The 24674-nt window shown below is 41.8% G+C and overlaps 1 long non-coding RNA gene across 1 annotated transcript in view; it reads left to right on the plus strand.

The window, feature by feature from the left end:
* LOC142451308 (uncharacterized) overlaps positions 1-24674 on the plus strand; it is a 166883-nt gene that overhangs the window by 98536 nt on the left and 43673 nt on the right. The window contains exon 3 of the long non-coding RNA XR_012784984.1: positions 1327-1435. This is a non-coding gene — a long non-coding RNA (uncharacterized LOC142451308). The remainder of the gene's footprint in view (positions 1-1326; positions 1436-24674) is intronic.

Here is a 24674-nt window from a genome sequence, read left to right on the forward strand (position 1 = left end):
CAAATGGTTACTGTGCTCAGTTGCTAACCGAAAGGTGAGTGGTTCAAGTCAACCCAGAGGCACCTCAGAAGAAAGGCCTGGTGCTTTACATCCAAGATAAAACACATTAGAAAATCCTATGGAACACGGGCCTTCTGTGACCAACATGAGGTTGCCAAGGGTCGGGGTCAATTCAATGGCAACTGATAAAAGCTCAGAAGTGCAAGACCCTGCATTCATGGAGTTCACCATCTAGAAGCAAAAGTTAGGAAATTATTCTATGTAAATTGTCATCATCTCACAAAGATAATTTGTAGAGTGTCACTAAGAGCACATGCATGGTAAAATAGAATCAAAGCCTTTTTTGTTATAGAAAGAACAAATAATATTTTCTTACATTCATCATCCTGCTAAAACAGAAAGAAGAAATGGGATGAATAACATTTACTTGGTGACAAGATATAAACTGTCTACCCCAAAAGCGAGTTTTCCAGAATTTCCCCTGAAGGAGATATTAACATAGATGCATTGTTAGTACTGTTGATTAAAAATAAATAAACCAAACAAAACCAAACCAACATACATGTCTGTGTAAACTTCCGTTGATGTTTCAGAGACTATTTATTTCTTTGTGATAGACACTGAGGGTACAACATGGCTGTCTTTATTTTTAAAAAGCCCTGGGAGCATTGTTTAATAAGCATGGCATTGCTAACTTGCAAGATCCGAGGTTCAAGCCCACCGGGGAGAACGATGAGGTCATTTGCTCCAGTAAAGGTTTATAGTCTTGGAAACACTACATAGAGTTACTATTCGTCAAATCAACTTGATAGCAGTGGGTGGGTCACCTTCTTTTATATTTTTGTTTTGTTTTGGAAAAGCGGAGCTTTTAAGAAACAGCATGTAAAACATGACAAAGGATAGGCAATCTCAGTAACTAAATCTCAGGCAGGGGACTAAATGGTTGTGGAAATTCCATAATTCACTGGAGTTCCACGTTGTTGGGTTTGAAAGCTGCATTAGTGAGGCGGGAATGAGGGCTATGAAGAACTAGCCTAAAAAGCAGAGGAGAGGCTTCACATCAGGGTGGAAATCTGCGAGCATTACGGAAGCTCTCCTCACCCTGGTCAATGGGCGCCTCTGGCTTTTACAAATATATGTTAATGTCATCCCGGGTTTCTGTCCCGAAGAAAAAGAAAATAGAGGAAACACATCCTAGTTGCCAAAAGCGCCGTCCGGAGGAAATCAGAGAACAGAGATCCCCATCAGCTATTTAATCTAAATGGGGACACACGGCAAGTGAGACTCCATTTGACTATTTCCATCTTCCACGCTCTGCTTGCATAGGAATGGAGAGCCACAAGGGAAGAGTGGAGTATACGTCAGAGTGCATGGAAGGAGCCCAGGAGGGATGGAGCCAGCTTTTGTAAAAAGTGGTCAACACTGGAGATGCCAGGTAAGGGCTGATGGAATGTCAGTGACAAATATGGCGACTGAAGGGGAGCAATGGGGGAAATTTTGAGCCCAGTGTAAGCATCTTCCAGCCAAAAGAGTAAATATGCCGGTATCATTCTAGGGTCATTTCTATGTGGTCTCCCCTCTTCTTAGGCACTATACAACAGGGCAGATTGCTCTGTGAAGGGATCGTGTTCTTTGGCTCCTCGGTTCCTTTAAAAATGAGTGTCCTCTCACTGAAATGCCCTCTTTTCCTGTTCTCACTCAGCGACCTAGCTCATCTTTCTCATTCTTTTAAAAAAATTTTATTAAATCATTTCATTGGGGGCTCATACAACTCTTATCACAATCCATCCATCCATCCATTGTGTCAAGCACATTTGTATATTTGTGGCCATCATCATTCTCAAAGCATTTGCTTTCCACTTGAGCCCTTGGTATCCGCTCCTCATTTTTCACCCCCTTCCCCGCTCCCCCTCCCTCATGAACCCTTGATAATTTATAAAATACTATTTTTCATGTCTTACATTGACCAATGCCTCCCTTCACCCACTTTTCTGTTGTCCATCCCCCTGGGAGGAGGTTATTTGTAGATCACTGTAATCGGTTCCCCCTTTCTACCCTACCCACCCTCCACACTCCCAGTATCTCCACTCACACCAATGGTCCTGAAGGGATCATATGTCTTGGATTCCCTGTGTTTCTAGTTCCCATCGGTACCAGTATACATCCTCTAGTCTAGCCGGATGTGTAAGGTAGAATTGGGATCATGATAGTGGGGCGGGGGGAAGCATTTAGGAACTAAAGGAAAGTTGTATGCTTCATTGTTGCTATACTGCACCCTGACTGACCCTTCTCCTGCCTACGACCCTTCCATAAGGGCATGTTCAGTTTTCTACAGATGGGCATTGGGTTCCCACTCTGCATTCCTCCTCATTCACAATGATATGATTTTTTGTTCTTTGATGCCTGATACCTGATTCTAAATGGCCCGTGATAACACCAGCTAGTGTGCTTCTTCCATGTGACCTTTGTTGTTTCTCAGCTAGATGGCTGTCTGTTCTTTCAGAGCTTAGGCGGGAATCCTCTCCAGCTTTTTTCTAAAGGAAGACTGCATTCAGGGACTGTCCAGTGTGCTTTCTCTTCACTTTTATCTCATCTCTTTCTGAGCAATTCTGACATTTATTGCAACTGGATGTTTGCCTGAGAGGCTAGCAGATTGAGCTGAAAAAAAAAAAAAACCCAACAAAAAACCACCCAGTACCATCTAGTCAATTTTGACCCATAGTGGCCTTATAGGATGGAGTATAATTGCTTTGTATTTCTGCTGAAAAGACAAAGACATCATAAGACTTTTCAGAAGCATAATGGAGGGGGTGAATGAGTTGACCATATATTGGGAATGTAACATAAATTGGGATTAGGTCAATTGAGGTTTAGTTGTTAAAAGGGACCCATGATGTAATAGCTTTGTAGAAAAAGACAACAACCCATTGAAGTCTACTCATCAAGGAAGCTGTCACTCAGGAAAGGGGAAGTGGCGCCATTTAGATGCGCATGGAGGTTGAAATCCGAGAGACTCCCATCTCACAGCCCCTGTAGTAAGAAGGTATCAATTGATGGTCTGATCATCCCTTGGGGAAAGTAGCATATTTCCTATGAACCATGCTCCCTTTGTCCCGTTGTTTGAAGACCCTCTGATTATTGGGAGACTTGTTAATTATCTCCTCATCTTATTGCAAACCCTGGTAGTCACTTCCCCCTCCCAACCTGCTCCAAAGATTGGGCTTATATCACTTGTTGAATTTTCATGGAACCTTGAAACCCTGCGCAGGTAGAAAACCCACTATGTCCTTCTGCCAGCGCTTGTTGGGAGTAAGCATAGAATTTCTGGAATCAACTTGGCTTTTGTCTCTGGGTGAAATGGTGACAGCTATTTCAGACCCATTGTCTGCTGGCAACAAGCAGACTGCCTCGTTTCTCTCCCAAGGAGCAGCTGGTGGGTTCAAACACCTATTTAAGCCACCGACCTTTGTGTTAGCAGCCCAATCCTTAGCTCTCTGAGCCAGCAGGCTCCTCGCTAGTGAGTTGGAGACCCTAATGGCAGCTTTAGTAGCAGGCCTGGCGCAGGGGAGCGATAGATTTTGGTGGAGCCAGCATGCCAACATGGGTGGAGAATAGAAATAAAATGAACTGTTCAAAAGCCAACTGCTAGTGTCATCTTGGGTGACAGGACTGCCAGGAACATTTATCTGCCTTTCCCTTAGTCCCCTCCTTTCTCTCCCCTTTGTAATAACATCTGACTGCTTTGGGCAAGGCCTATATAAGCACAGCAATAAAAAAATTTCCGCTTGAAGCAAAAACACAAAGAAATTGGAAGAAACAACAAAACCAAGCGACCCCACAATGGAGTCATTACTGTATCTGCATGACCCTCTTCCCATCATTCGCTTCGGACTAGGATTTCGGGGTGGTTTGGCAGAGTAGAGCCTCCTCAGATATGCACATTCACTTTCAGGGCCGGGGTGGGGGTGGGGGTGGGGGCTTCCGGTAAGAGAATTCTGCAAGGGCCAGCGACTATGAGTGAGTGACTTCCGGCCCTTACTCTACATCTGTCCAACTGATCGCTTCCCGTTCTGGTGACCTTTTAAGGCTGTTGTTGCGTGGAATTTTATTTCACACAACAGTAAGTGAGTCTCAACAACCACCCCAGTGACCCTACCGGTTTTTCTTCAACATGCATGACGACTACTTGATGAGAAATAAAATCAGCATTCTTCTTTTTTTTTGGTGAAAGCACAGCATAGCAATTACTGCTCTGAGAGAACAAGGTGTTTCACAAGTAACTAGTTAAATGGGTCAACTTATCTCCAACAAGACTGCCACCCACAATGCAAGAAGACCACTACCAAGGGACTATGGCATGCCTCTTCTTTGGGAGCCGATGAGGGAGGAACAGTAATAGCTAATGATAGCCAGGTATCCAACAGAGCAAAAAGTTGTTCCCTAGACACTAACACTTTTCAATACTTTCTATATGTTCACCAATGTAGACATTTTTTTGAGACTTTATCTGGTGCCTCTTCTCAGCTGTTCCTGAAATGAAATCTTCTCGGATTTTTATTTTTTAATACATAAAGGAAGTTAAGTACAAGGCAATGAAGAAACTGATCTGCTTTAAGTTGTACGTAGCTGGGAAGTGGGAAGCTGGATGATAGATAACCTAAATAATCAAACCTCTTGAATATCTGACAGCGCAGGTTATGGGGCAATGTGACCCCAAACCTAGGGAAGAATATATCCTAGATCTGCCCCATAAAAAAGTACTTGTGGAATGTTGAAGAACATACTTATAACTGAGAAGTGTAAAACCCAAAAAGTCAGCAGGGAAAAGTAAAAAACAAAACAAAAATTATTTACCTCCTCTGGTTGTCATGGAAATAAGCTATTTAGTACTGGTAAGCCTTTTATGGAGAAACAATAGCAATTGAGGTTTCTGACTTCTAAGAATTGTCTTTAAGGTGAGTTCTGACTTTCCCTCTTTCATGATCTGTTTCTGAGAACAGAAGAAAAGCAAACAACCCTACCATTTTAGTTGTTTATTTCTACTAATTCCCTGGGATAGGCTGAGTATCAAATGGATATTTCCAGACTTAAACTTTGGAGCTTTGTTTTGGACCCCATAATGGAAGCATGCTTTGTTTTCTGTGAGGTGTGTGTATACTGTGGTGTGTGTGTGTGTGTGTGTGTGTGTGTGTGTGTGTGTGTAGGGGAGAGAGCTCTAGAAATCAGAAGAAAAACAAATCTCAGATATGCCACCTACTTAGAAACAGCTGTAGAACACAGACTAAGGACTAGAAAAGAATGGAGATTAATTCTCTCTAAAATAAAACTCTTTGGACAACAATAAATTTGAACCAGAAGACAAACATGGTCCTCATCCCTGTAATGTTATTTTATGGACCATTTGGGAATCTTTGACTAGCTTTTGGGAGAATGGGCTAGTGAAAATGGTGTCTATTCACAAGGCTGTACTCCTGTCTAAGTAGGGAACCCTGGCGGGTGGGGCTGGGTATTTCCATGGACTTCTATTCTGAGAACTGAAGTTTAACATGAGTGAGTTCAAGTGGGTGGATACAGAGGGTAGAGGTACACAAACTTCAGAAGCTAGGAGCACTAGAAAGTACAGAGGTGGTCATAATGCAGCATTAGTAGCAAGAATGGAGGCAGGATGGTAAAATCAATACAGACCCACAGTGGCCCTAGATGCTCTGAAGGGTCTGATCATTTTAACACACTACCCCACTGCTGGTCCATGGGTGAAAGAGCAGGTTAGTAGAGCAGAGAAATCAGGGGGGGTAGAAACAGCCCAAGAGGGCGAATGACCCATCACAGTGCTCATAAGAAATGAAGACCAAAACCCCATGATTTTCTTACCTTTTTTGACAAAAAAAAAATAGTTACCAAGGTACACATTTAGGTCTTTGATCCACCTTGAGTTTGTTTTTGGGCATGCGTTTCATAGTTCTACAGATGGAAATCCAATTATGGCAGCAGCACTTGTAGAAGAGACAATGTCTATTCCATTGAATGCTTTCGTTGACTCTTTGTCAAAGATCAGTTGTTTGTATGTGATTGGGTTTACTTCTGCGTTCTCTACTCTGTTCCACTGGTTTATACCTCTCTCAGTGTACCATTACCAGGCCGTTTTAATGGCAGGGATTGTGCAATATGTGTTGATCCCAGAACTATAAAGATCATTAGTGAGAAAATACGGACAAACTTAAGGGCTCTATCCAAGGGCACAGGCACTATTAAATATAATGAAGGAAACACACACCATAGGTAGCAAAGAGATGCCCAGTACCTACTACGAACAAGACAGTTGCACATCCAAAGACTTTATCACAAGAGTCAAAAGAGAACCCACAGGGAGGGAAACACATCTTACCAACACTACCACGGATAAGGGGCTAATCTCCAAAGTCGATAGAAAACTTCAACACCTCAATAAGAAAACGACGAACAACCAAATAAAAAGTGGGCAAAGTATGTGAACAGACAGTTCCCCAAAGACAAACAAATGGCCAACAAGGATATCACAAAATGCTCCTAATCACTAGCCATTCGGGAGATGCAAACCAAGCCAATACTGCAACACCACATGAAACCGCGATGACAGGCAAGTTAAAAAAAATGAAAGGAAAGAAATTGGCAAATTCTGGAGAGGCTGCTGAGACACTGGGACCCTCAGACACAGTTGGTGGGACTGTCATTAGGTGGAACCAGTGTGGAACGTGATACGGTGCTACCTCAAACAATTGGAGACATAAATTCTATACAATCCATCAATCCCTCTATTGGTAATATATCCTAAAGGTTTAAGACAGTTGTACTAAGAGTATTAAACTGTTGGTAGGTGGACAATCATTTGCTTACAACATCAATGCTCTGATTGCGGTATTAAGATTTATATATATTATTCCAGCTAGCTGTGACTGACTTTCTCCGTGGATATTATTGTAAAATTTCCCTGACAACCAACTCCTATTGTTTGTGTCAATAGCTTCAAGCCATGAGAAGATATGTTCTGTACAAATGAATAATTCAGGCATTCCTATGTGGTTAGCCTACATTAACCCAATAGGCCTCTCTCAACAGTGTTTTAAAAATTAGTATCAGGGGCTAATCAATGATATTAATAGAAGATCATTATGCCCCAGGGAGATGATTGATAAGACTCTACCATAAATTCACAAGGAGGTCTCTGAAGGGAACCACAGGCCAGGTCAAAACCAAAACAAAACCGCAAATGAACGAATGGGTTTTGGGTTCTCACTACATCCTAGTGCCAATTTAAGAACAAGTAGTTCTTACACAATGGTATTGCTTGATCCACACCCTCAGGAAGGGAACACAGAAAATCTGGGTGCTATAGCAAAATGTGGTGAAGGATTTAGATGGTGCCCAGGTATCAGATAAAATAGCATCTGGGGTCTTAAAGGTATGTTTCCAAACAAGCATTCATCTAAGTAAGATGTCAACTAAGTGGAAGAAGCACACCAACCTCAGGGACTGAATGATTGTAAATCATATCATCTGAAGCTGAAGAAGGGAGTCGTGTCAGAGCATAGATTGTAAGATTCTGATTTGCAGAAGGCTGTGGATGACAGAGGAAGTTCGATGTTATACTTGTGAGATCTACAATAGGAAATAATGGTGAGTTCCCCAATAGAGGGAAGGGTATAAACTGGTTACCAGAGTGCATTCGAGAGATAACGATACATAAGAGGTCAGTCAAAACCTTGTCAGTTGATCCCCACTCTAATACACGTTGGGCCTTATCTGGTTTTAAAGCTTTTCCTGTTCTTTTTTCTCCTCTCTCTCATAGTGGGGTTTATTGCTGATGTGTTTTGTCATTGGGGGTAACCCTCTTGGATTTTTGTTACATGTTTTTCTGGTTTTTGGTGTATGAAACTCGGGACTGATGAACCTATAGAGACAGCAAGTAGAACAAGGGTCTCTGGTGGGTACAGAGGCAGGGATGTAAAAGGAAGCTGGTGTCAAGGAGTTCAAGAAGGAAGCGAATGGCTTGAAACGGCGTGTGGCAGCAATTGTACGACACTGTTTGATGTGATCGAACTATGGAATCATTTGATATCTGTATTAGCTCCCCCCCAAAAAATGGCTTTCAAAAAACCCCAACAACATAGAAAGCCTATTTCAGGAAGATCCATCAAAAAGTACTATTTCTAGTAGGTAGTGTAAGACCTTTGACTCTTTGCAACGATAGATATAATGTACCGTCATGAGAGCATGTGGTCACTGAAGACACGGAGTGCTGTTTGGTTAAGATAATGTTGTCTTCATAAGCCTGTGTTGACGTACCTATGACCAAAGGGGCTTTATCCAAGTGTGAGATGACTGAGAAAACCAAAGCAAAATGACTGATGGTGCGATTTCACATATCTAAATGGAGTGGTGTCTGTGTGTGTGTCTGCTGTGTTCATCTCTTACTGCTGCGCCCTCTAAATGTCCTCTCGGATACCAACTGGAAATGCAGTTGGTATTCTTCTGACCCCAAACCCAGCGTGATCTAATCCTCCAGCCTGCCAAATCTTCCCAAGAATTCGGACACCAGTCAGGAGCTGAGAGGCCTCGAACTATCTCCTGATCTGCAGGCTAAGGACTTGAGGGTCCCTGCTGTGCTCTCCACTTGTATTGCTTGCTAGAATGACTCACAGCATGACTCATGTCACTCAGGAAAGCACTATGCTTACAATGACCATTTCATTATAGCAAATAAGATGTAAGCGAAGAGCTGCTAAGGGCCAGGTCTGGGAGGGTACCCAGTGAGGAGCTTCCATGGTTCAAAGGGAGTTGAATCACCCTTCCAAACATTGATGTCCTTCACCAATATGGACATTCACTTAAGCTTTAATGTTCAGTTTTCTTTAAATCAGGGTTTTATTATGTAAGCAAGATCAATGGAATCATTGCCGATGTCTTTAAACTCAACCTCCACCACTGCCCTGGAGATTGGGTTGGTGCCGTAGGCGATGCTTACTGCTATAGCAGTACTTCTCCCAGTGTGCACCACTTTAATTGCATGGTCTCAGACGAGGGACAGATGATATGATTACCCCAAAATGGGAAGGCTGGACAAAAGAGGTACTGTAGAATTGCTGAGTATTTGAGCCATCTGTCTTAGCTGTAATTAAATATATCATCTAAAGCTTACACATAGGAAAGAGATATAAGCGTGTTTAGTAGTATATAGTTAAGTAGTAGGGAGCCCTGGTGGTGTAGTGGTTGTGAGTTGAGCTGAAGTTAGTCATTCAAAGCCACCAGTCACTCCAAGGGGAGAATGTGAGACTTTTTATTTTTAACCCACAACGGCAGTTCAGTCCTGTCCTATAGGGTTGCCATGAGTCAAATTTGACTCCATGGCAGTGATCTTGGGCCTTTTGCTTAATAAGAAAATTAACTGAAAATGGGTTACTGTGAGGAAGAGGGAATACTTAAATTTGATCATTAACCATATGAAGAAGCTAATAAAAGTGGACCAAATAGTGAAATACTGAAATATTATAACTGTAATACTGAAATATTGTAAAATAGTGTAATAGTAAAAACATATAAAAATGTAATTGTAAAGGTAACAAACTATTAGAATAAGATAACAGTAAACAGGGAAAGTACTAATTACAGAGTTAGGCAAACAGGCCACAGAGTAAAAGACCTCTAAAAACAGATATAAACACAAACCATTAAATAAATAGTAAAACCGAGGTCAAATGTATCTGTTATATTCATAAATACTAATGGCTCTAACATATCTATTCATATAAAGCCAATAAGGCGTGGATAACAAAGGCAAGCTTATTCTGTGGGTACAGGTGAGAGGACCATTATAGTTCCAGTAATCATGAAAACAAGCAGGCAGGACGAAGTGAGCCAATCAAATGCAATTGAACAGAAAGAAGGGATCATCAACTTTAATCCATGACAAGGTGGAGAGGCAGTCACTTCAAAATGCTAAGTGGGACAAGTCAGAATGAAAACACATTGTTATGACCCGCCCTGTGTTAGATATGAAATAGCACCTCTCTTCATGGTGGCAGAGTGGTGACGTGTGCAGCTCCTAAGCAAAAGGTCAGTGGTTCCAGCCTACCAGCTGCTCAGTGAGAGAAACATGTGACAGTCTGTATCCCTAAAGCTTACAGCCTTGAAAACCCTATGAAGCACCTGGAGCACCCTCCGGGCAATTGTGCTCCATCCTATAAGATCTCTGTGCGTCAGAAATGGCTTAAAAACGGCATCTACCTTGCAGCCTGTTTTATTTACGAAGCAGACATGAAACGAGTCATGATAGATTAAGTGCCAAAAAACAGATAAAACAGTAGCTCTAAATACAATTTTAGGGTTGATGGATAGATAGATGGATAGATCCTGGTATGGGGCGTTACAAGTCCAGTTGCTAACCACAAGGTCAGCAGTTCAAAATCACCAGCCAGTCCACAGAAGAAAGATGAGAATGTCTACTCTTATAAAGAGTTACCAGTCTCAGAAACCCGCAGGGGCAATTCTACCCTGTCCTATAAGGTCCTGGGAGTCAGAATCCACTTGATGGCAGTGACTGAGTATCAAGAAAGCAGGCAATAACCGGGTAACAAAGACTTCTCAATGAACCCCCAGGTTACAAAGAGTACAGGTCACATTCTCCGACAATGAGATACAACTTCTAGTTCATAATATGATTGAGTAATTAAAGGTTTCCAATCTGAAAACAATTTTTAAAAAACTTTCTCTAAATTGAGTAGTCCTGGCAGAGTAGTGGTTATGAGTTGGACTTTGAGCTGAAAGCTCAGGAGTTCAAACCACCAGCTGTTCTTCAGGGGAAAGATGGGACTTTTTCTACTCTCGTACAGAATTACAGTCTCAGAAACTCACAGGGGGCAGTACTGAAATATCTTATAGGGGTTTTATGAGATGGCATCAGACTTAATGGCATTGAGTTTGGCTTTTGAGTTTTATCTCGATTAATTCATGGATAAAATGGGAAGAGGGTTGGTAGGGCCTAACAATGTAACCAAGAGGAATTACTGAAACCCAAATGAAGGCTGAGCATGATAACAGGACAAAAGGAAAGTCAAAGGAAATAGAGGAAAGAACTAGGAGGCAAAGGGCATTTATAGAGGTCTAAATACAGGCATGCACATATGTAAATATATTTAGATATGATGATGATAGGAAAATAGATCTATGTGCCAATATTTATAGGGTTAGTATTAAGATAGCAGATGGACATTGGGCTTCCACTCAAGTACTCCCTCAATGCAAGAACTCTTTGTTCTATTAAACTGGCATTCCATGATGCTCACCTTCCTGACATGATCACTGAAGACAAAGCAGGTCCATAAGCAACTGTGGTGAAGGAAGCTGGTGGTGCCCAGCTATCAAAACAGATAGTGTCTGGGGTCTTAAAGTCTTGAAGGCAAATAAGCAAACATCTAGCTGAGAAGCAACAAAGCCCACATGGAAGAAGTACATCAGCCTGTGTGATCATGAGGTGTCAATGGGATCAGGTAGCAGGCATCAAAGACCCAGAACAAAAACTCATATCATTGTAATGTGGCGGGTGCAGACTGGGGATCCAAAGCCCATCTGTAGGCAACTGGACATCCCCTTACAGAAGAGTTGCAGGGAGGAGATGAGTCAGTCAAGGTTCAGTGTAGCCATGATGAAACGTGCAACTTTCCTCTACTTTAAAAAAAAATCATTTTATTGGGGGCTCATACAACTCTTATCACAATCCATCCATACATCAATTGTATAAAGCACATTTGTACATTCATTACCCTCATCATTCTCAAAACATTTACTCTCCACATAAGCCCCTAGCATCAGGTCCTCATTTTCCCCCCTCTCTCACCACTTCCCCCTCCCTCATGAACCCTTGATAATTTATAAATTATTATTGTGTCATATTTTACACTGTCTGACGTCTCCCTTTACCCACGTTTCTGTTGTCTGTCTCCCAGGCAGGAGGTTATATGTAGATCCCTGTAACCGGTTCCCCCTCCTCTAGTTCTTTAATGCTTTCTCTCCACCACTATCATGATCCCAGTTCTACCTTACAAATCTGGCTAGACCAGAGGATGTACACTGGTACAGACAGAAACTAGAAACACAGGGAATCCAGGACAGATGAACCCCTCAGGACCAGTGGTGAGAGTGGTGATACCAGATGGGTAAAGGGAGGGTGGGGTACAAAGGGGGAACTGATTACAAGGATCTACATATAACCCCCTCCCGGGGGACGGACAACAGAAAAGTGGGTTAAGGGAGTCGTCAGACCGTGTAAGACATGACAAAAATAAGAATTTATAAATTATCAAAGGTTCGTGTAGGGGGGTTGGAGGGAGGGGAAATTGATACCAAGGGCTCAACTAGAAAGCAAATGTTTTGAAAATGATGATGGCAACAAATGTACAAATATGCTTGACACAATGTGTGTATTTATAGAATGTGATATGAGTTGTCCAAGCCCCCAATAAAATGATTAAAAAAAAGAAATTGTGATATGCAATGTTCAATATGGTTGCCACTAATCTCGCAAAGCCATTTAAAATTTGGGTTAATTAATATTACAGTAAATTAATTTGAGGTTCCCACACTCCACAGTAATTATTTTTCTATAGCCACTAGTGGTTATACTATGTGACAGTGAGTATGTAGAATATTTTTACCATCGTAGAATATTATATTAGATATTGCTTGTCTAGCACACAAACATCATGAAAACACTACATGTAGAACATACAAGGCCCAACCAAAGCAATGTGTGATAGAATCTGAGGTAGTTAGTTTATTGTGCCAACCTGACTGATAAGCACATGTGGGGTTCATTAAAGAGCTGAGGGATAAATGGCTTAGTGAGCCTTGCCTTTCAAGTTCTTGGGTCTCTTGCTTTGTGATGGTCGGACCAGGGTGCAGCTGCCTTAGCCAGTTCCCTGCTTCAGCTGGCAAGGCTCACTTCCTGCAAGACATCCCCAAGGAGAAGCCACATGGACCTACCCTGATGCAGCTCTTGGTGCTGGAGCAGCCATGTGGAGACCCCTGCCAGCACTGAGATGCTTACACATTCACTGATTTGGCTTTCCTCCTGTAGTTGGCATCATAGTGTGTGTTTTGTGAGATGGAGGAGGATTTTGTGGATTGGTGTCAGACATACGGGTTAATGTTGGACTTGTGGGCTTGAGCAGCACTGGGTTGGGATGTTTTCTTGATGTGCACTTAACCTTTACATAAAACTCTCTCTTACACATATGAGTTTCTGGAGATTTGTTTCCCTGAAGTATCCAGACTAACACCGAATCCATGTAAACTTCAAAATATGTCAAGAGTAAGGGAAAAGAAGTCTTACATCTTAATTTAAAAGCTGGGAGAAAACATTACAATACAAGCTTTTCAAAAAGATAAAAGCAGAAATTAATGAATTCATCAGCAAGAAAGAGTAGAGCAAATCAATGCACAATTTCGTTTTTTGATAAAATATATGCATGTATATAAACTATTAGAAAGTCTATCTTTCACAAAAGATAAAAAGTCACCTCAAAAAATTAGTGTAATGACCAAGAAGAGGGAAATTTGTTTAAAACAACAAGTAAAATTAAAAGAGTAATGAAGCCACTTAATTGATTCTCCAGAAATAAAATTTAAAACCTTGAGAAATGGCTAATTTTGTAGGAAAATGAACTTGCCAAAGCTGACACAAGATGAAATAGAGAAAAGTCTAAAAAGATTCATTTACATAAAAGATAGAGCAATATCACAGAGTTTGATGGATTTACAGGAGCATTCTACCAAAATTAAACTGTCCACAGTGGCAATGTTGTAGAAACTGTTACAGAGCACAAAAAATTCACTCTATATCCTTTGAAAAGTAAAATATGATAGTAACACCAAACTTGAGCTACAAAACAGGTTTCACTTACAAAAACAGTAAATAAAATATTAGCAAACAGAATTCAGGAATGACTAAAATAATTAAAATCAAGTGTGGCTTAGGAGAGAAATTTTAAAATGATTAAATATTAGTAAATGTAGAATTATAAATTATCATATTGATAAAACAATCATAGGATTATCTACTAATCTCTAAAAAGTAATTTACAAAAAACATTAAATCTTAACGTTGGTAATGAAATCAGAATACTTGCACAATTTCAACAAGACAAAGTGGAAGAATCTTAATTCAATAGCCAGTACTCTAGGCAGTCCCCTTAAGGTTTATGATCAAATCTTGGGAGTTCATTGCTACTATGCAGTATTTTGGGGGAGAAATTTGACAACAGAAGAAAATTAAATTTAAAAATAGAACAGAAGTGTAAAATAAGCATCATTTAGAGACAATAAATGATCCCTAAAATTAAAGCCAGACAAGTAATTGTTATTTCTGTTGAGTGATATGTAGTTGGCTCACAATGATCCTATAAGAAGCAGCAAAACACTGTGTCCAGCCCCAGCCTCACCTTGCTCTAGGCTAGGTCAATGGTGTCAGTCACTGTGTCAATCCATCTCCTTAAAGGTCTTCCCCCTTTCGTTGAATTTGCAAAACGTGATGTTCTTCTCCAGGGACCAGTCTCCTAATAACATATCCAATGTTCTAAGAAGTCTTCTGGCTGTACTTCTTATCAGACAGATGTGCCCATTGTTCTGGAAGCCAACGATCTAGTCAGTATTCTTCTTCCACACCGTGATTCAAAGGCATCAGCTCTTTCATTTTCTTGTCGAGTTTCCACGTGCCTATTAGACCATTGAAATTTTCATGATTTGGGTCAGCAGCACCTCAGTCCTTAAAGTGACATCTTTGCTTCTTAACAGTTTAAAAAGGTCTTTTACAACAATTTTACCAAAAGTAATATGTTATTTGATTCCTCGTGGCTCCAAGTAAAATGAAATCCTTGGCAACTTCCATGTTTTCCCTTTCTATCAAGATGTTGCTTATTTGTCCGCTTGGGAGGATTTTGTTTTCTTTATGTTGAGATATGAACCAAAGGCTACAGGTAGTCTTCAGTCTTCATCAGCTAGGACTTCACGTCCTCTTCACTTACAGCAAGCAAGGTTGTGTCAGCTGTAGATCACAATTAATTAATGAGTCATCCTCCAACCCTGATTGCTATTTCATATAATCACACTTCTCCATGTATTTGTCCAACATACAGATTGACTACATATGGTAAAGATATAGCTGCTTATTCATTAAAAATTTTTCAGTTAGTTTACTAATGTACATAACTCACTGACATCAAATCAATTTTGACCCATAGTAACCCAACAGGACAGGGTAAAACTATTCCCGTGGGTTTCTGAGACTAACTTTTCTGCAGAGTAGAAAGCCTCACCTTTCTCCAGTGGAGTGATTGGTGGTTTCGAACCGCTGACCTTGTGTTTAGCAGCCCAACTCATAATCACTATACCACCAGGGCTCCGCATTACTCATGTAGAGAATTACAAATAAATTTTATACAAATAAATAAAACGCAAACCACCAATCCATTACCCTTAAGTTGTTTCCAACTCACAGACAACCATGGGACAGAGTAGCATGGCCCCATAGGATTTCCAAGACTATACATCCTAATGGAAGGTGTCCTCTTTCTCACTTGGAGCGACTGGTGCGTTCCAACTAATGACCTTTGAATTCACACTCAAGCTCTTCACTTTGTGTCACCAGGGCTGACACACTGAGAGAAATAACTTCTATAGATGCCAGCGTGAGCCAGTCAGTTAGGAAATAGATAATGGAAGTAAAAACTCCATTTACAATAACAAGTTCAAAATAAAGTACATGGAGATAATAGGAAATATGGAAGGCTCAGATGCAGAAAACTTTAAAACATTGATGAAAGGACTTAAAGTGTGTGTGGGGGGGGCATCTACTTTAAGACCAGCAATTCCGTTGCTGACCATTCATCCTACAGATGTCCTGGCACACATTGAAAAGATATATCCCAGGATTATTAATTATAGCATGGTCCTCAATCATAAAAGATTGAAAATCATCTACATGCCCGTCATTGGAGAACTGGTTAATTTTGATTTGTGTAAGCAATGCAGCTGTAAAACTGAATGAGAAAACTTCCTACACATTGATTAAAAAAAAGTTTTCCAAGATACAGTGCCATTTGCAAAAGCCAGATCAAGTACAATGCAAACAGAATTTTCCTTTATTTGAGAGTTTAAAAGGGAAAAAAAATAAGGGCATAGATGCGTAGTTATTTGCATAGGTTCCAACTCAGCAGGATACATAAAAAGAAAAAAAATGGATAGATGGAAAAAATCTATCCATTGGAAAGTCTCTCACCCTTCTAGTGGATTTTTAGTTTTTAAATGATATATATGAATGATTTATTTAAAAGGCAAATTTAAGATATTTAGTAGCACTCCTAAACAAAGACGCTACAGAAGAGTACATAGTAGTCTAAGTTAGTTCCCCTGACCGTGTGCTTTAATTCAAAATTTAGAGCCAGGCTATCCATGTCTCCAGGGAGGAAGGCACTAAAAGCCTGCTGAGATAGGAAGGACCCAAGATGCTATGTAAAGATTTTTTCTGGAAGTTGGCTTTAAATGAAAAGCACTTGCTCTAATTTTCTGGCTTGCTTGAGTCAGTAGAATGCTTAAACAAATGTTGTGGACAATTGCTGGATATTCCCACAGGACAGACTAAGTTTCGCTAGACGTCCCCTAAGTTCTTACAGTCTGCAGAGTGATTCAGAGAGACAGTCACAGTAGAGGTGGGAAGACAGACCCGGCAGCACCGGTTTCAGCTATTTTTCTTGTAAAAGACCATATTTTGATGTGACAGCATTGAACCTCCGTGTTTAATGACCCTGCAACACCGTTCTATCAGGCAAAGCCATCTGCAGTTGAGCAGATTCGCTCCCTCTTCTGTTTACTCTGCATAAATTATCTTTATTTAAGGTGTAGTGGAGATGCAGTTCTTTGGGCCTCTGCGCTTAACTGGTGACAGACCACAGTGGACGGCCTCATCCTGCCCTTGTGCTTGCAGCTGCAGGGAAATGATAAGAACTCAACATACATTAGAGGCAACGATCGCAGACAAAGGGTGAGTTTTTTCCCCTTTAATATATGTGCCCTAGAAGTTTCCCTGGGAATAGCAGTTTCTTGTTTTGAATAAGATAGTGAACACCAGGACGGCACCTCTTCCTTACTTTATAAATGAAAAGGGAGAGTGAGATTATTCACCGGCCGCCAGGCTCACACCAAGTCCCAGGGCTCCCAAGGAAAACGTAGGAAAGGTAGGAATCCCGACGTCTGGCTCTATTTCAAAGGAGCCCTGGTGGCACAGTGGTTAAGCACTTGGCTGCTAACCAAATTGCTGATGGTTTGAACGCGCCAGCTGCTGTACGGGAGAGAAGTATGGCAATCTGTTGCCTTAAAGAAGATAATCTTGGAAAAGCAGCGGAGCAATTCTACTCCTTTCTGCAGGGTGACTTTGAATAGGAATCCATTCCAAGTCAATGGGCTACCACTGCCATCTATCGGCGAGTGCTGCCATCTATCGGTGCCTGCTGGCATCTGCATGTACTTGATACCTGCGAGCGAAGGCAGCGAAAACGGAGAGCAAATAGAGCCATTCTCTAAACCTCTGACATGACTCTGGGCAACCTGGACCTTTGCTTTCACTCCCCTCTGTCATTTAGAATGCTCAGGGCATCCAGGACCTTTTGTTGAAATAGAGAATCCACTTCAGTAGACCCGTGTGTCCGCTGGCTAATGTCAGGCTAACAGAAAGCAAGCAAGACAGCCGTGCACAGCAGTGATAATCCCAGGGCCGTGACCATTCTGAGATCACAAATGGCAGCGTTTCCATACAGACAAGCGCCTGCCAGGTTAGCCTCTTTCTGTACTGGATTCATCTGCAAGGAGAATACTTCAACAAACAAAATATGTATTCGTATTTTCAGGTAGTTCTTTAAAATGATTTGCTTCACTTTTTGATAGCCTACCCAAAACTGCCAGAGTCATGATTTCTTCTAGTTGGAGTAGACTTTTCAAAGCAATTTAGTTCACACTCTCACCCTTGTACCTGGCAATATCCAGAACAGGGAGCCATCAAGTCTCCATGAAGCATTTTCAGACAGGTAGACTCATACCCTATGTCAACTCCGGGCTAAACAGCTAATTAGACATCTTAAGAACCGACCTCAGATGATGATTATTATTATTTTGTCTTCGCTGTACTCATTTGCCCATCCTTCTATTCATCCATTCTGTTAGGATTTATTGAACATAGCTAACAATTTTAAAGAGACATTTTAACATTTGAAGGACTTGTTCACAATGATCCCTCTATTGATAATGTCGATTGTAGTCAAAATTTCAGCAGCCTTCAATGCCAATCTTTTTTTTCCCTCTACAGTTGCTTTCCTCCATTCCCTTATTAATCTTCTCAGTGTTCCTTGGAAGGTCTTCCTCATATATGTAACAGAAATGCTACTGAGCCATCCGACTCTAGTGTGACCATCATCTCTTTGCTACATCTCCCTTCACCCTAAGTACGTGCATCCAGTCCCTCAGCTTTCGATGTCTTGTATCTGCTGACTCCCAAGCTCATGTTTCAAACCCTAATCTTGTCTTGGTATCCCACATTTCTACGTATATTCAACCATCTACTGCCTAGACATGAAGCTACCAGGAATCTGGATTGACTGGGATAGCAACTGACCGCAGCCACACAGCTGCCTAAACGTTGATTGATAACCCATTCAAAACAAAGCTCTGGAATATTCCTCCCTACACCCCAAGCCCTAATCGACTGTATCTTCAGCATTCCTTGTCTCGGCTTGGTATTACCATCCTCTGAGAGTTTATACTCAGACCCCTGGATGTTATTCTCCATTCCCGCCTCTCCTTCATCTTCAAAATCAATCCCCCAATACGGATTTTTCTCCACTAGCCTCGGACTAATTTAGTCTACACGAGCCATAGGCAGCTCCTTCATGAGCGAGTGGAACACGTGTGTACACAGTAGCTCTGTTTGCATGCTTTAACGTCCTATCACTCAGTCTCCACCAAGTCTCCAGTGATCATTTAAAACAGCAGTTGGATCAGGTCTCCTTACCTTCACCAACCTTCCTGCCCTGTGCTACTCATGTTCCATTGAGCTTGAAACCAATTCCCCAACCCTGACCATGTCTACGGAAGAGCTTGCCCCGACTGCCTCTCCAGCTTATTGTCAACCCTGTGCTGCCTCTCTCAGTGCAGGCCGGCCACAATCTCCGTGTCACACACCTCAGATGCACTCACGGGGCCGTTGCCCTTCCATTCCTGCTCCTGACAGCCTTCTTGACCTCGCGTACCTTATGACTCAGTTTAACTATCATTCCACAGAGAAGCTGTCTTCTGCCTATCTAGCTAATGACCCTATGTATTTCCCTCCTAATAATTTTAGTTTTCTGACATGATTTTTTTGGTTACTTTATTTGTATCTTCCCCACTAGAATGCATACCCATCTTAAAAATGAGTTCATAATTCACAACGAACTCAAATCCAAACCAAATGATTTGGTCCTGCCTTCGACAACCCTGTGTGTTTCAGAGCAGACCCGGTCCGCAAGGTGTTCGTGGATATGACCTTTTGGAAGCAGACCCCCAGGCCTTTCCTCAGAAGCTTCTCTGGTGGATGGCAAAACTTTTGGTTAGTGGTTAGATATGTGGCTCTTTGAAGCATCCAAGCATTCCTATAAAGCACAGGTGCTCAATAAATAGTTATTGAATGGATAACAAATTAGTCCACCTCTTCGGGCCTCCTTGCACGCATTCCCTCAATACAAGAGCACCTTGCTCAGCTAAACATTCATTCCATGATACCCACCTTCCCAACATGATCACTGAAGACAGACATGTACATAAGCAAATGTGGTGAAGAAAGCTGATGGTGCCCGGCTATCAAAAGATATAGCATCTGGGGTCTTAAAGGCTTGAAGGAAAACAAGCGGCCACCTAGCTCAGAAGCAACAGAGCCCACATGGAAGAAGCACACAAGCCTAAGTGAACACAAGTATTGAAGGGATCAGGTAGCAGACACCAAAGAACAAACACCATCATTGTGTGATCACCTTCCCCACATAAATGCTGAAGATGAATGTGCACATAAGTAAGTGTGGTGAAAAAGCCTGATTGTGCCCGACTATCGAGAGATATAGCATCTGGGAACTTAAAGGTTTGAAAGTAACATCTAACCCAGAAGCAAAAAAGCCCACATGGAAGCAGCACACCAACATGTGTGATCATGAAGGGCTGAGACCAGGTTTCAAGCACCAAAGGCTGGGGGGGGGGGGAAATCATATCATCATGAATAAGGGGAGCACATGCTGGGGACCCAATGCCCAACTGTAGACAACTGGGCATCCCTTGCAGAGGGGTAGTGGGGAGGAGATGAGTCACTCAGGGTTCAGTGTAGCAACAATGAAACTCACAACCCTCCTCTAGTTCTTTTTTAAAAAAACATTTTATTAGGGGGTCATACAACTCTTATCACAATCCATGCATGTACATACATCAATTGTATAAAGCACATCCATACATTCTTTTCCCTAATCACTCTCAAAGCATTTGCTCTCCACTTAAGCCCTCTGCATCAGGTCCTCTTTTTTTCCCCCTCCCTCCCTGCTAGCCCCTCCCTCATGAGCCCTTGATAATCCACAGATTGTTATTTTGTCATATCTTGCCCTATCCGTATCTTAAACGCTTCCTACCCCCAACTATCATCCCAATTCTACCTTGTAAACCTGGTTAGACCAGAGCATGCACAGTGGTACAGTTGGGATCTGGAAACACAGGGAATCTAGGACAGATGAACCCCTCAGGATCAATGGTGAGAGTGGCGATACCGGGAGGGAAGGGGGTGTAGAAAGGGGGAACCAATCACAGGGATCTACATATAACCTCCTCTCTGTGGAATGGGCAACAGAAAAGTGGGTGAAGGGAGACGCCGGGCAGTATAAGATAAGATAAAACAATAATTTAAAAATTATTAAAGGTTCACGAGGGAAGGGAGAGCGGGGAGGGAGGGAAAAAAGGAAAACGAGGAGCTGATTCCAGGAACCCAAGCAGAAGGCAAATTTTGAGAATGATGAGGGCAACGAATGTATAAGTGTGCTTTTCACAATTGATGTATGCATGGATTATGATAATGTATGAGTCCCGATAAAATGATTTAAAAAATTAGTTCACCTCGAAAGGTTTAGAAAGACAATGAAATACTAGTATTCCAAGACCCAGTAGCAGCCATCCCGCGCCCCAATAAACTCATTGGGGTACTCAAATCGCATTCAATTTTCTAGGCATCTCCTCTTCTGTGCCTGGCATTGCCATCCTACTTGGTTTATTCTATGCCCCGTGGGAAAGGGAAGAAATTTTCCTTTAAATAGTACAGATGGGTCATTCTAATTAATTTAGGGTGAAATCTCATAACAGTCTATTTAGTAACATTTCACTCCAAGGGACAATATATACCAAATCTAATCACCTGGTTAGAATGGTTTGTTGACAACCTAAGCAAGGGTTATTTTTTAAAAGAACATGAAGAAACATCAGTGTGTCTTCATCCAAAACAGTACCCATTGTTGGTTTCCGTTCCTTCAGATGTTTTGCTCTGACACCAACATAGTCTCACTTGCTGTTTTTTCTGACCCAGAAATCTTGCTTAATAGCTTTGACTTTGATATCTTGTCATTACTGTGTGCTATTGAGTGACTCTCTCTTTCTGCTCTTTCTGTAGAAATGCTTGAGGTTCCTTTAAAAAAAAAACAGAGAGCCTTAAGACCAGATATGTAATTTTCTGAATGTGCTACCTTAGATACGTGAGCTTGATTGTTCTCCCTGGTGACAATGTGTGGATCATGATGTCCCTCCGTTGTATTATAAAAGGTCAAATGAAATATTAATATGTAACCAATTTCGAAAATATGTAAAGATCAAATGCAAATGGTTTATTTTTCCTATTTTAGAGAAAGCTTAAATAATTATATTTTGGTATTGTTGAGAGATCACTGGAAAATAGAACAGTAAACCTGGTACTCAATACTGGTCTTGAAAAAAACAAACTCAGAGCCAATGAGTCTCTTCCAATCCACAGCAATGAGCCCCCAGCTCAGAGTAACACTGCCTCTGCATATTTCCAAGCCTAGAAATCTTTTTCTGGAAGGATAAAGTTTCATCTTTCACCCTTAGAGTAGCTGGGAGTTTTGATCTGCTGACCTTGACCTTGCACTTAGCAGTCCTATGTGTAAGCTATTACAACACCAGCCTCTTTGGAGACTGTTCTTAGAGTCTCACTAAGGCCTTTTCTTAACCTTGTAAGATAAGGGAACAAAACAAACACAGCTGCCCACTCTGTCTGTTCAAATAGCACTGTGTTCCTTTAGATTTCAGTGGCTGATCTTCAGAAATTGGAGGCCAGGCATTTTTTTTTTTTTTGGCAAGGTTGCTCTCGTGGACGGGAATCTCCGTTCTTCTGGTTAGCCTGCAGAAGTGACACTTTGGATCACTGAGAGAGTCCAGGAAAACGAGCGTTTTGGATGGAATCATCTTGCAGGTCCTCTCCTACAGGAAGACCGCAAGCCTTGTTATTAGAGATCACCCTCACTCACTACCATTCAGTCAAAGCTGACTCATAGCACCCCCCCCTTCCGTGGGTTTCTGAGACTGGAACTGTTCACAGGAGTAGAAAGCCCAGTCCTTCTCCCACAGAGCTGCTGGTGGTTTCCAACCATGACCAAGCAGATTGCAGCCCGACGCTTAACCACTGCACCACCAGGGGTCCTTGCTATTATAGCTATGGCTTAAGAAAGTTAAAATGAGGCAACACTGTCTTCGCTTTCTCCTTTCTCGCATCTATATAGGCTTTATTTATAGGAAAGGACATATGTTCTGTGACACTTCGCAGATTTGGACATGCTGACTAACCTATCGACCGTTGAATATTCATTAAGAATCCACATGATGTTACGTATTCTGAAATAATAACTTGAAGTTTAAGAAACCTTTATGACCCCCCAAAACACCCTTTTAAATTTGATTCTAGCTCCTTAAGTCAAAAGCCTAAAGTACTTCCCTGATTTACAACGATCCCGTGGGACAGAGTAGAACTGTCCCCCAGACTGGCCTCCGTGGCACAGAGGATTATGAAGTGAACTGCTGCCCACAAGGCTGGCATTTCAAACCCACCAGCCGCACCACAGCGGAAAGATGGGTCTGTCTGTTTGTCTGCTTCTGTGAAGCTTTGTAACTTCGCAAAGCCCATACGGGGTGGGGTCCCTTTGTGTCAGAGTCACTCCATGGCAGTGAGTTTCGCCTTTATGGAAGCAATCTGCTTTCTCTTTCTAACCACACAGCGGCTGGTGAGTTCAGACCACCTACCTTGCTGTTCACATGCCAGCACTTCACCCAGGGCACAACCATCATATCTCATTAGATCCTCTGGACAATGAGCACAGCTGGAGAAATAGGTGAGAGGAATTGAGTAATTTTTCCCAGGTTAAACCTAAAAGTATGCTCACTGCCATCGTCAGTGCTGGCTCAGGGTAACCCTAGAGGACAGGGTAGAACTGCCCCTATGAGTTTCTGAGGCTGGTACTCTTATTGAGAGTAGAAAGCATTGACTCTCTCCCTGGAAGCAGCTGGTGGATTTGAACTGCTGACTTTATGCTTAGAAGCCCAATGCATAACCACTATGCTTCCAGGACTCCTTACACACCTACTAATTGGGAGTCCAGGCTTTGAGGACGTTTGTTTTCGATCGTGAATTTATGAAGTCAGGCTCATTTTGGTAGAGAATTAAGCAGTGTCGTCCTTGCTTTCAAGGTAGCAACCTTGGAAGATAGTTTAGAATTTTGACAGTCAAGGCTCATGTAAAGGTAACAAGGTTACAAAATCATGACTCACAGATGTCTGAAGAAAATGTAGTTTCTTTATTCAATGAAGCTGCTCTTAGAAATTCCTCTCTACTGGGGAGAAAGGAATGAAATATTCATGGAATCTGATTTCTTTTATCTGGTGTGATCCCATGGTTTAAACAACGCTTTAACAGATTTATCTCAGTCTTTTGAGAGTACAATCATTCCTCCCTCTGCCCTAAGACTGCATGTTGGCTCCAGCAAGATGTAGAAGGAAGACTGTGGTTGGGGGTGGGGGGGGCTGGGTTTTGTCTTCTAAGTAGTTCAAGTGCAGTTCTAAGTATTTTGATGGTATCTGCTTTTGATGTCTGTGGTTGATAAGCTTGAAATCTATTGGGGTTTTTTTTCCATTCAGCCAGGGCTTGCTGGCCCTTCCCTGCTGAGTGAACTTCCCTTTAACTGTTCCCCACCCCACCTCACTTCCACTTTAACTCTTACAGACTCTTGAGTGAGACAGTTTGCAAGTCTTCGTTAAAGAGTTTGAGTCTCTGTTAGTTCCCTTATGGACTCTTGAGTCTCTAAGCGTTGGGGCAAGACACATGTCATGGGCTCACTGGACCTTCTGCCACTAAGTGTTTCAGTGAGTTTAACAGTCTGGTGTGTCCTTGAGATGAATCTCATTTAAGCCATGTGAGTCAGCAGATCCAGTTCTGCTGGCTACAGAGGGCACTGAATCCATGGATAATCAGGGACCAATCAAAATTTCTCTCTCCCTCTCAAGAAATTGAACAAAGGCCGCAGAAACTATAG

The sequence above is a fragment of the Tenrec ecaudatus genome, chromosome 6 (assembly GCF_050624435.1).
Source record: "Tenrec ecaudatus isolate mTenEca1 chromosome 6, mTenEca1.hap1, whole genome shotgun sequence".
Lineage (NCBI taxonomy): Eukaryota > Metazoa > Chordata > Mammalia > Afrosoricida > Tenrecidae > Tenrec > Tenrec ecaudatus.